This window comes from Eublepharis macularius, chromosome 4 (assembly GCF_028583425.1).
Source record: "Eublepharis macularius isolate TG4126 chromosome 4, MPM_Emac_v1.0, whole genome shotgun sequence".
Taxonomy (NCBI): domain Eukaryota; kingdom Metazoa; phylum Chordata; class Lepidosauria; order Squamata; family Eublepharidae; genus Eublepharis; species Eublepharis macularius.
The window spans coordinates 184135490-184145998 of NC_072793.1; the positions used below are offsets into that span (position 1 = coordinate 184135490).

At 48.1% G+C, this 10509-nt stretch overlaps 1 pseudogene; it reads right to left on the reverse strand.

Annotated features, from left to right (window-relative positions):
* Window positions 1-224: 224 nt before the first annotated feature.
* LOC129328582 (zinc finger protein 260-like) lies at window positions 225-5652 on the reverse strand (annotated as a pseudogene).
* Window positions 5653-10509: the final 4857 nt, after the last annotated feature.

A 10509-nucleotide genomic window follows, 5' to 3' on the forward strand; every position in this document is an offset into this window, starting at 1 on the left:
TGCTATCCAGCACGTGCATTGCATCCCAAAATCAGCACAAAAGAAAACCTCGTTCAGACATGGGCACGATACCAACTGTTAGGGGAGATTTTTGCAATATTACTTGGCTTCCAATTTATAACTCCCCTACTCCCACGTACCCACTTAGATTTCAAGACACCAAACACAATTATGGAAGAAATATGGGCTTATTCTTTATTTAATAATCCCATGACACTGCCTCCGCAACAAGTATATATCGTTTTCAAAAACTTGCTTATTCTGTTACACATAAGAGCCCTCTTTTTTCTATTGTTCATGATTCTTAATCCATAAATCCGGATCCCATCAAATCATTATTATCTATTTTATGTAAAAAGTCTATAAATGACTTCCATTCAGGCAAAAATGTAGATAATATCTTTTCTCTAATCAGTGAAGTAAGTTTTGCCATTGAGGCAAACTCTAAAACTTTTAGCCACCATTTCCCCATTGTGGGCAAAGCTGGGTTTTTCCATTTTTGTGCCTACAATACTCTTGCTACCGTGATCATATATAAACACAAAGTTCTAAAACTTCTTTCCAACTGGCTGTCCATCATTCCCAGCAAAAAAGTCTGATTGCAACTGAAAAAACTCGACATTATAAAACTTTGATCTAATATCACCACCTACTGGATTTAAGGGAAAGAGCAACTCAATTTTTCCTATGATTCAATACTCTTAGCAGTAAATTGGAATTACTGGAGAATAAAATGCCAAAAGATTTCATGGATTTGAAAGCAGAGCTGTTCTGTGAACTATTTTTTGATGGGCAGTAAGGGCTAAACTTTGACTGAAGCTTCTCCCACACTCCAGACATTTGTATGGATTCTGCTTACATGGGTATCTAGAACATGCTTCCATTTAAAGCCTTTCTCACATTCTAGACACTTATATGGTTTCTCCCCTAGATGGATTCTTCGGTGGCAGTAAGGTATTCTTTCTGACTGAAGCATTTCCCACACTCCAGGCATCTATAAGGTTTCTCCCCTGTGTGAATTCTATGGTGGAAAGTGAGTTTTCCACTCTGACTGAAGCATTTCCCACACTCCAGGCATTTATAAGGTTTCTCCCCCGTGTGAATTTTATGATGGGCAGTAAGGTGTCCACTCTGAGCGAAGCCTTTTCCACACTCCAGGCATTTATAAGGTTTCTCCCCTGTGTGAATTCTACGGTGGACAGTAAGGTTTCCATTCTGAGTGAAGCCTTTGCCACACTCCAGGCATTTGTATGGTTTCTCCCTTGGGTGGATTCTTACATGGGTCGTTAGATCACCCTTCGATTTAAGGCCTTGCCCACATTCTAGACATTTAAATGGCTTCTCCCCTGTGTGAATTCTTTGATGGACATTAAGAGCTCCGCTCTGACTGAAGCATTTTCCACACTCCAGGCATCTAAATGGTTTCTCCCCCATATGATTTCTTTGGTGGAAAATAAGTTTTCCACTCTGACTGAAGCATTTCCCACATTCTAGACACTTAAATGGCTTCTCCCCTGTGTGAATTCTTCGGTGGACAGTAAGTTCTCCACTCCTAGTGAAGCATTTTCCACACTCCAGGCATTTATAAGGTTTCTCCCCTGTGTGAATTCTACGATGAACAATAAGGTTTCCATTCTTAGTGAAGCCTTTTCCACACTCCAGGCATTTGTATGGTTTCTGTCCTGTATGGATTCTTACATGGGTACTTAGATCATCCATCCTTTTAAAGCCTTGCCCACATTCGAGACACTTATATGGCTTCTCCCCCGTGTGAGTTCTTCGGTGGGCAGTAAGGGATCTTCTCTGACTGAAGCATTTTCTGCACTCCAGGCATCTATAAGGTTTCTCCCCTGTGTGAATTCTATGGTGGAAAGTGAGTTTTCCACTCTGACTGAAGCATTTCCCACACTCCAGGCATTTATAAGGTTTCTCCCCTGTGTGAGTTCTTTGGTGGTCAGTAAGGTGTCCACTCCTACTGAAGCATTTCCCACACTCCAGGCATTTATAAGGTTTCTCCCCTGTGTGAATTCTATGATGGGTAGCAAGGTTTCCACGCGTAGTGAAGCCTTTCCCACACTCCAGGCATTTATAAGGTTTCTCCCCCATGTGAATTGTTTGATGGGAAGTTAGAGTATGTTTCTGTCCACAGGTTTTTCCACACTGCGGGTATTTAAATGTTCCCCTTGTATTATGGGTGATCCAATGCAAAGTCAGATCTATTGCTTCAGAAAATCCTTCCACACTTCCTGGGCACTCTTCCCTCTTGTCTCCTTTCCTTATTTTTCGAGAGGTTGGGATTTCTTGAGAATTATCACCTCGTAAAACATCACAGATTTCCCTCTCATTTACTTGGCTTGTTCCGTCCCCCACGATCCGTGCATCACTATATTCAAAGCTCTCTTCTGCATCTGAATACATAAATTCTCTTTCCAGCCCTGGATAGTCATTTGCCAGCTCCCACACACCATCTGCAGAAAGAAAGTGAAACCTGGCATGAACACACAGGATTAAAAAAGAGAGCCAAGAACTAAACCAGCTGACACAGAGAAAGGAAGAGTTCAAAGGATGGATTTCTGGACACTATCAAGTTTATGTCGGGAATGCAAGATGGTATTGACCAATCTCGTGTGTGACAGTTGAATAGAATTAGGATTTCTCGGGGACTGTGACTGGCGCAGAGATCCTTCTTTGACGTGAACTGCAAAGGGTACTGACTAAGAAAGGAACACAGGAAAGTCAAGGACTGACATGAGTCTTACAAACCCCGTGCATCTGAGGAATGAATCCAGTCCTTGAGTTCTGGAGCTGAGAGTCTGCTAGAACCAGCTGGGCCAACAGAGAGATATTAACAGAAAAAGGACAAGATGTGTTATCCTGCCCGCCTCCAAAATCAAGCCTATCCAATAGAGGTTTTCAGCCTTGATGTCACCTCCAAGCTGGTCTCTCTTCATCCAACATCCTGCCTTGTTATCTGGACCTAGAGAGCTCTTGCTTCCATTCTCAGGTGCTGAAACTATACTCTCCCAAGACCCCCAGAAGCAGGTATTATGGACACCAAAAGTAAAAGATATTTTAGCTTTATTAAGCAAGTCCAGTTATAAGGAGTATATACTCCACAAGAACCACATACACGTGAGCATGAGTCAGCAGCGTGATGTGGTAGCTGAAAAGGCAAATGCGATTTTGGGCTGTCGCAACAGAAGCAGAGTGTCCAGATCACACAGAGGGATGGTATCGCTCTACTCTGCTCCAGTTGCACCTCACCTAGAGTATTGTGTTCAGTTTGGGGCACCACAATTTAGGAAGGATATAAACAAGTTGGAACATGTTCAGAGAAGGACAACTGAGATGGTGAGGGGTCTAGAGATCAAGACCTATGAGGAAAGGTTGAAGGAGCTCGGTATGTTTAGCCTGGGGAGGAAATAATTGAGAGGTGATATGATAACCATCCTCAAGTACTTGAAGGGCTGCCATATTGAGGATGGCACAGAACAGTTTTCGATAGCCCCAGAAGGTCAGACCACAACCAACGGGATGAAATGAAATCAAAAGTGTTTTCAGCTAAGCATTAGGAAGATCATCATGACAGTTAGAGCGGTCCTTCAGTGGAACAGGCTTCCTCAGGAGGTGGTGGGCTCTCCTTCCTCGGAGGTTTTTAAGCAGAGGCTAGATGGCCCTCTGACAATAATGCTGATTCTGAGAACCTGGACAGATCACGAAAGGGAGGGCAGGAAGGATTACATCAGTGCTTGGTTTTTGTGGCCTCTGATTACTCACCCAGGGGAATGTCAATCACCACTGGGGGTCAGGAAGCAATTTTCCTCAGGCCAGTTTAGCTAGAGATCTTGGCATTGTTTTGCCAACTTCTGGGCATGGAGCAGGGGTGACTGGGGGTGTGGGTGGGAGGTAGTTGTAATTTCCTGCATTATGCAGGGGGTTGGAATAGATGACCCTCGATGTCCCTTCCTGCCCTAAGAGTCTATGATTCTATAAGCACATGCCAGAGGCAAATGTAAGAATAACATTTTGGCTAGAAGCTAATCAACTAACACTTTAAACACTTGCTACCTATTTCTCTACAATTATTCTTTGGCATAGTATGCTTACCCACAAGCTAAAGGAAGTCTGTTCCGCCCCAGAGGGTTCTCATCAAGTTGGCACAAAGGCACGGAAGCAACAGCCCTCTCGCATGCTGAGCTGCAAAGGTCCGCAACGGGCCCTCTTTTCTGGCCTGATTGCATCTCTGAATAACCCTGTTAGCCAATCTGGGCATGCTTGCTTAATTAGCAGTGCTAGAATGAAAAAATCAAGAGGGATGAACAAGGGCTGTTTCTATTAAACTCTCAAGGATAATTCTCCTGAGAAGAACAAAATCCAACAGGGGCATGTAGTCTTGCCATATCTAAGTAACAGGGCTGGGAAATGGCCTCGCCAGAGAGCCACTGCCTGAAGAAACAGCTTTAAAAAATGGTTCAGAGAGGGTGGAAGGGGGAAGATTCCGATTTTCATGGTCTACACACACCTCTCAGCCTTCACAAGCCACCTAAGTGTTTCTGAGGAGAAGCAACTGTGGAGATAAAAACTTGGAAATACGCCAGCCCATGGAAAGAACCACAAGCAACACAAAGACCCACTACAAACCTAGGCAGCTACCTGCAAATTCCTCTTCTTCGTCAGAGAACCCGATAAGCAGCTCCTCCTCTTCCTCCAAGCTGGAGACGAGGTCCGGTTTGGGAATCACAGGTCCTTTCATCAGAAAAAGAACCCCAGAAAATTATTATTGCTCCTTGTGTGCATCATTTCAGCAATTCCCATGTAGGTTCACTCCATTCCTCCAGAAATACACAACAGGCAAGCCACAGGGTTGGGGGAGGAGTGGCGAGGACACAATGGACCGAGAATCACCCGTTCACCCCGTTTGCACTTCTGCGCCTGCTCCCAGCCCAGCTGAGGTGGAAAAGCCAGCGGAGAATTCAGTCAGAGGCAAAGAAGCCGGCAGTCTTTCCTCTGCAGCCATAACTCGGCACAGAAAAGGCAGGCCTACCCACACCTAGATGGCCCAGGTTAGCCTGCCTTCTCTAAGCAGGTTTGGCACTGGTTACTAGCTAGTTGGGAAATCTTCCAAGAAGTCCAGAGTCGATATGCACAGGCAGGCAATGATAAACCATGTCTTGCCCTGAAAGCCCCATCACTGTCTTAAGTCAGTTCTGACTTGCCAGCAACTTATACTCAGAGACACAAACAAACACAAAGCCACACCCAAGGCAAGGCCCAGCCTGGAAGGAAGCCCTGCTTAGACCCTCCCATTTTCTTCAAACCTGGCATCTCTTGGCATCTCATGTGGTCCAAGGACTGCTAAGCAGGGGCTCCCTCTCTGTAAGGAGAACGCAGAACCCCTCCCATTTCAGAGGAAGCCTCAGGGAGGGCAGCAGCGATCAGCCATCAGGCCCAGAGCACAAAGCTGCCCACCTCCTTCCTCTTTAAGGACCTCCTCAGAGCACGATGGAGACAGCCCAGGAGAAAAGGACCCTCACCCAGAGAGGCCATGTTCCCAAAATTCTCCAGCATGACCTCCTTGTACAGGGATCTCTGGGCTGGGCTCAGCAGGCTCCACTCCCCCTTGGAGAAATATACAGCCACCTCTTCGAAGGACACCCAGCCCTGAAGAAGAAAAAGTGAAAAATTAAAAATAAGAGGAGGAGGGAGGAACAGTTATCAATTTAGGGACCAATGTATGGCTAAATCCTAACTGTAAGACTGGACCTTTTCGAAAAGTTTTGGGTTCTCTTCCCACCCTCCTTTAAGGCTCCCAGGACCAGAACAGCAGGCTGTTTGAGTGTTTAGGCCTTGCTGGGCCCAAAGCCAAGTCAGCTCTTCAAGAGGACACATCTTGGCTCAGAGAGAGAGAGAGTCCTGCTCCTGGCTGTCAAAACTCAGTGCAGAACTACAAGTGACAAAAGGCACAGATTGGACACTTGTCAGCTTCCCTCAAGTTTTGATGGGAAATGTAGGCATCACTTGTCCAACAGTGTTCTAAATTTGTGAAGGAACAGAGACATGGGATTCTTACCTCACCACAGAGGCCAATTTTCTGCCTTACATTACACACTGGACCTCTACATCCCATCTCCCGTCTTTGCAACACCCTCCAAACCTTCTGACAGGGCTATAAAGACTCAGGGATCTCCACGCCTACTTGTATCTGAAGAAGGGAGACTGGAGTCAGGAAAGCTCATACTGTAGAAAGTCTTATTGGTCTCCGAGGTGCTACTGGACTCCAGCCTTAGTTGTCTAATGCAGAACAACAGGGCCACCCACCTGGAACTGTCAAGAAATCCAACGTCCTTTAAGTATTTGACATTTTTGCACCGTAAAGTGGGCTTTTGCCAGGCCTCCTAAAAAGAATCTCTCTCACACACTCACACACACACCCCTTTTATACATTATTAAACATCTAGCCACCAGGGCTGCCAATTCCAGAATGGGAATTTCTTGGGAGATTTAAGGGCAATGTCTGGGAATGGTGCTCAGCAGGGACACGATACCATGGGCTCTGCCCCGAACACTGTATTTGGGAGATCAGTTGTGATTCCAGGAGAAATCCAGGCCCCACCTGGAAGCTGGCAACCAGTATGGTTTCATTGTCTCTGCTGGGGCTTCTTTGCAGATGTCACCTGAGACAGGCTGTGGCCAGGACTAAAGGCAAAGAGCCCCATCCTCCGAAGGAACCGTTCCTTCCCTCCGGCACAACTGTCCTCTCCTGCCTTACCGGAGCTGGCTTCATGGCGGCTCCATCCACTTCACCAGACGGAGGAGAGGGTGGAGAAGGCATCAGGGGTGCTTCTTGGCTGCCTGGGAAGGTGAGAAAGGAAGATGGTTGAAAACCCTTTAGGCTACACAAACATCTTCTGCGCCAGCATCCCTCAGTGAGGCTCTCTCTGGATTTGCCTCAGAAGAGAATTCAAAGTACTGGGTTGGATCAAAGGGGGCTCCAGATTCTTTACGTATTTCCCCTCGGCCACCCATTCTGTATGGGGGAAGGTCCAACACTCCTTTTTTTTATATATATTTTTTATTATTTTTGACATCTAAAACAATAAACTACAAAAACTACAATAGTACAAAGGAAGGAAAAAAAAGGAAAAATCAAAGAGAGGGGAAAGGGGGGGTGGGAAAAAAAGGGGAAGGCAACTTACAAACACTAAACACTACACTTCAATGTTTTCCCTTCATACTGTCATAACCAAAAAATAGCTTAATAAAGTAATGATGGAATGGTTGATCTTACAAAATACAAATTACAATTCCAATGAAATCTCTCCCCGCCCCCCCAGGCCTCGGACGCAGTTCTCTCTGAGCAGCTGCAGCCGCAGCGCTCGTTGCCTCCCCCCTCCCTTCAGGCTTCAGATCTTCTTCTTTTTGCTTGGTATCTGGCCCAAATTCTGGATTTTTGTCCACAAAATCCCTTAGCTGATCTTCCGAATTAATCTTGTAAGCTTGATTTTTATAACTAAACCCGATTCCTTCCGGAAATAGCCATTTGTACTTTATGTCACATTCACTCAAAAGAGCTGCCAGCTTTTTGTACTTAGCTCTTCTCTTCCGAACTAGAAATGGAACGTCCTTCAGTTTCTTGACTTTATTTCCCCGAAAGTCCAACTCCGCATTGTATGAGTTATATAGGATATTGTCCCGGACCCTCCTGGATGAGAACTCAATAACGATCTCGCGAGGCAGCTGCCGCTTCATTGCATATTTTGAAGATGCCCGACGGACTCCCAAAATGGCGCTTTTTACTTCTTCTTTAGTTGCCCTCGCGGGTGTCGCTAAAAGTTCCGAGGCGAGATCCCATAAATCCTCATTTTCCTCCTCTTTAACATTCTGGAGACGCAAAATAGTCTGTGTTCGTTCCACTTGCAGCCCAATCAGCTGATTTTCCACCAGCTTTAACTCCTTGTTCGTTGCTCTCATAAGTGACGCACTTTCCCGAGCAGACTTCTCTGCCCCCCCACTACTTCCTTGATGGCTTTCACATCGCTCTCAATTAAGCCCACTCTTTGATCTGTTTCATTCAGCTTGTCAACAAAGGGTTTTATGGCTTCAATAACCGATCTTTTCACCAGTTCCTCAAGCGACTTGCCTCTTCCCTGTAGGGCAGCCGAGACTGACTTGCCCAAAGCAGGACTCTGCTTTTTTGCTGCCATTTTAGGGGGGGGGGACCGCCACTCTTCCGAGACTCTGCGAGGGGGGAAAAATCCGAATCTTCTAAACTTCAGATCCCACCACTCCTTCACATGCGCTTGTAATAACAGAAGGGATTCGCTTACTTCCAGGCTTCCGCCTAATCCTGTTCTTTGCCGTTTTCCATGGCCCGGCAGCACTCAAGGTGCCGCACACGTCTGCCGGCCTCCATAGGGACAAATGGGCAATTTACCCCCTGTCTAGATCTGCCAGAGGGTTCTTCCCGCCGCGTCCCGGACCCAGACTCCCTCCCTGGAAGCCCTGGGGGCTAACCTTTGCAGATCAGCTGCCCGGTCAGGGTGCTCGGCCACTTCTTCTCGGACCTGCCGAGAGGAGCGTCCGACATGGCTGCGAAAACGAATCCCGGAAGGTCCAACACTCCTTATCTGTTCATCCCCCTCCCCTCCTGGCCATGTTTCCTTCCAAACCTGCCAATTCCGTCACTCAGTAATGATGACTTCCTGCCAGAAGCCCCCCCCACTCCCTCCTCCTTTCCTGGGGAGGCTCAAATCTTCCAGTCTGACCCACTCCTTGAGGACAGGAAAGGAGGGGGGAGGCCCTGAGGGGTGGACTGAAGGTGGCAAGGAGAGACAGCAGCCCTGGGCTTGGCAATTATACATGTTCCTTTCAGTCGTGAGAAAACTCCTCCCTGCAGTCAGAAATGTAGCCCTACAGGGAGAAGTTTGTGCCCAGTGTCTCTGCTTGTCTGAATTAGGTCAGAGATTGACATCCTCAAGACGTGCTGGGCGGGGCCTGATCTCTTTTCTTCCGACCAGCCCCTCGAACTGCTGGACCTGAAAAGATTCTGCTACGCTGGTTCATAGTTTTTGGAACCCATTCCCCCCCCCCCCCGAATCTCCCACACTTCCTGCTGCTCTGAAGTCTTGACCCGTGCCCCCCTTCCCCAGCCCAAAACAGCAAGCGGGACCCTTTTCTATTCATGCCTCTCGCACGTCTTTATTCCCCTGCTCTTCTTTGGGGCTTGCATTGAGTGACTCTTTCTGAGGCTGCAGAGGGACCCCAGGGCAGGAGGGGGGCATGAATGGAAGGGAGGGGATTCCCACCCCCCAAAAATTAATAGCTTCCCCCGTTACCCCATAGGCTCGCTTTCCCATGTTTCCTTAGATATGTGTGGACTCCCTAACCTGGGTTTGGGACGCTCACCCAGAACTGCAACCAATTGAGGGGAATTACTCACCCACAGCCTGGCTAGCCTGGAAAACTGGCTCACTTGCCAAGGAGGGGGAGCAGAACGTGCCATTTTGGGATCTTTAACCAGGATAGTTGGAAGGCCAGCGCAAAGGGCCTCTAGTAAGCCCGAAACGACCAGATCTTTCCCCAAGAAAGGATCAAAATGTATTGAGGCAAATAGAGGCGTGCAGGAATTCAAAAGACACTCAAGCGGAGGAACTCCGAGGGAGAAGCGTATGGGGACTACAGGAAAGGAGAGAAGGGAGGCAGGATCGGTGCCGGGAAGGGAGCCCCTCTGGCCGCTTCGGAGAACTCAGATTTTGTGCCCAGGAAGAGATCCGCGACTCTTGCATTGCACCCTCCGCCCCCCCCCCCCCCATATCTCCTCCCCGCAAAGCCCCTCGGAGCTCACCCGATTTCCTTCCAGCCAGGAAACAAAGAAGGGACTTTTGCACGTGGGGAGGGCAGGAAACGGATCTGCATAAACACACACACACACACATGCCATGTGCCTGTCTAGGGCTGCAGACTCTCTTGTTTTAACCCTGGGAGAGGGGCTCCCCACTCAAAAACTGGCCAAGAGGAGAGAGAGGAAAGGGCAGAGAAATGAAATATGGTATCAGGTACATTGGATACCCTACATGGAAGGTTCAGGTGATGCTGTGCCTATTCGAACAGGACAGCGGAAGGTAAGACATTTTGTTTTCCCTGAACCATGCAAACTCGTGGCCTGTTCTGCCTCAGGCCCAATCCAGAAGGGTTAAAGCAAGCGAGTCTGCAGCCCTAGAGAGGCACATTGGGGAGGGGGATGTGCAGAGCCATTTCCTGCCCTCCCCCCTTGCAGGAGTCCCGCCGTTGTTTCCGGCCGCTGCTTGCATGGCTGGGAGGGAGTCGGGTGAGCTCGGAGGGGCTCTGCGGGAAGTAGATGGGGGGGGGGGGTTGCAATGCAAGAGCCGAGGCCGAGCAAAAGGAGGGCTGTTCTCAGCTCCCCCGCCATGTGCGCTGTCTGCTCGGACTCCGTCCTGGCCAGATTCACTGTGGCAGCCATTGCAGGAGCCGGCAGTGCTGACGAAGGGC